Below are 2,618 nucleotides of genomic sequence, written 5' to 3' on the forward strand. Positions count from 1 at the left end.
ATGGAGGAGAATATGGAGAACATTCATGAAGAAGAGGCTCACAACCATGGCAGAGAAGGTCTAGCAAATCATGCTGGGCAAGAGAGAAGAGTTCTAGGCTCCTACATCAACCCAAACCCAGAAAAATGTGGGAGTAGCATTCAAAAGCCAACCATTTATGTCAACAACTTTGAACTAAAACCACAGCTCATCACCCTCGTTCAGAACAACTGTTCATTCGGAGGAGGCGTCCAAGAAGACCCCAATCAACATCTAACCACTTTCCTGAGGATATGCGATACTGTGAAGTATAATGGTGTTCATCCTGACACCTATAGACTACTTTTGTTCCCTTTCTCACTCAAGGATAAGGCATCTAAATGGCTGGAATCCTTCCCTAAGGAGAGTTTGACAACCTGGGAAGATGTGGTGAACAAATTTTTAGCCAGATTCTATCCTCCTCAAAGAATCAACAGGCTGAGAGCTGAGGTTCAAACTTTCAGGCAGCAGGATGGTGAGACTCTATATGAAGCATGGGAGAGGTTTAAGGACCTAACAAGGAGGTGTCCACCAGATATGTTCAATGAATGGGTGCAGCTACACATTTTCTATGAAGGCCTTTCTTATGAATCAAAGAAAGCAGTAGACCACTCATCTGGGGGATCTCTGAACAAGAAGAAGACCATTGAGGAGGCCATAGATGTCATTGAAACTATAGCAGAGAATGACTACTTCTATGCCTCCGAAAGAGGAAACACTAGAGGAGTGATGGAGCTAAACAATGTGGATGCACTGCTGGCCCAAAACAAGCTCATAACCAAGCAGTTGGCTGACCTCACCAAGAAGATGGAGAGGAACCAAGTAGCAGCAATCACCACCTCATCAACGACCCAAGAAGAAGTGAATGAAAAAGCAGAGGGTAGTCAAAAGCAAGCCAACTACATTGGAAATTCACCTAGGCAAAACCATGATCCATACTCCAAAACCTACAATCCTGGATGGAGGAACCACCCAAACTTTGGGTGGGGAAATCAACAAGACCAAGGCATAGATCAAAGACGTTCAAATCCCAACAACTTAGCTCACCAACATGCCATACCTAGACCATCAGCACCCATATAACCACCCCTCTCAACACTTCTACCAAGGCCAAACTAACCTTTCTCACCCAGCCAACCCCAACCCACCATCATCTGATGACAGACTCTCAAATATTGAAAACCTACTTGAAGGTATATGCAAAGAGATTCAAGACAGTAAAGCGTTCCGAGAAGAAGTGATGTCCAATATGCAGAATCAGGATGCTGCCATCAAGAAACTTGAGACACAAATTGGCTACCTATTCAAGCAAATTCCCAGCCACAACCTTCGCAGCAATACTAACTCAACCCAAAGGGAGGAGTGTCAGGCTATCATCCTTCGGAGTGGGAAAGAACTGAAGGAAACCCCCCAGAAACCACAAGAAAAGGACTCAAATGAAAAGGAAGAAGAGCAGGATGGAGCTCGAGTTCCCACTTTGAGTTCACAAAAAGGGGAAGGAGTGCTGAAGCCAGACGTCCCAAGAGTCCCATACCCTCAGCAATTAAAGAAGAAGGGGGATGACAGCCAGTTCTTGAGATTTTTGGAAATCTTCAAGAAACTACAAATCAACATACCTTTTGCTGAAGCAATAGAGCAAATGCCCCTCTACACCAAGTTTTTAAAGGAGCTAATGACTAAGAAGAGAAGCTGGAAGAACAGCGAGACTGTGATATTAACCGAAGAATGTAGTGCTATCATTCAGCATAAACTACCCCAGAAATTGAAGGATCCGGGGAGCTTTCAGATCCCTTGTATCATAGGGGAAATCACAGTGGAAAAGGCTCTATGTGACTTAGGAGCCAGCATAAATTTGATGTCGTTAGCCATGATGAGAAAAATGAAGATTGAAGAGGCTAAACCAATAAAGATGGCCCTATAACTGGCAGACAGATCGTTCAAGTTCCCTCATGGCGTAGTAGAAGATTTGCTGGTGAAAGTGGGAGATTTCATCTTCCCAGCAGACTTTGTAGTGCTGGACATGCAAGAGGAAACCAAGGCTTCCATCATCCTGGGAAGGCCATTCTTGGCCACTACTGGAGCTGTCATTGATGTACAAAAGGGGGACCTCACCATGAGATTACACAATAAAAAGATGACATTCAATGTGTTCAAAGCCATGAGTTACCCACCAGAACAATTGGGAGAATGTATGAGGTTGGACTCACTCGAAGATGTAGTGCAGGAGAGTTTTGAAGAAGAAGAACATGAAGGGTTAACAAAGGAGGAGTCAACGTTTAGTGAAGAGGTTGCAACAGCAGAGATTCATATACAAGGGGCATCAAAAGAAGATAACAAAAAGTCAGAAGCACCCAAACTTGAACTCAAAGCACTGCCACCCACTCTCAAATATGCATACTTAGGAGAAAATGAAAGTTACCCAGTGATCATAAGCTCGTGCCTCAGCCAAGATCAAGAGGATGAACTACTCAAAGTATTGCGAAAGCACAAGGATGCCATTGGATGGACTCTTGCTGACTTGAAAGGAATAAGTTCAGCCATATGCATGCATAAGATATTACTGGAAGATGATGCCAAACCATCCATTCAATCCCAAAGGA

At 43.9% G+C, this 2,618-nt stretch overlaps 1 non-coding gene across 1 annotated transcript; it reads right to left on the reverse strand.

Annotated features, from left to right (window-relative positions):
- Window positions 1-453: 453 nt before the first annotated feature.
- LOC148576414 (small nucleolar RNA R71) lies at window positions 454-560 on the reverse strand. The gene has a single exon (XR_015903368.1). It is a non-coding gene; the product is annotated as a small nucleolar RNA R71 (small nucleolar RNA).
- Window positions 561-2,618: the final 2,058 nt, after the last annotated feature.

The sequence above is a fragment of the Arachis ipaensis genome, chromosome B1, assembly GCF_059453495.1.
Source record: "Arachis ipaensis isolate K30076 ecotype BB chromosome B1, ASM5945349v1, whole genome shotgun sequence".
NCBI classification, from domain to species: domain Eukaryota; kingdom Viridiplantae; phylum Streptophyta; class Magnoliopsida; order Fabales; family Fabaceae; genus Arachis; species Arachis ipaensis.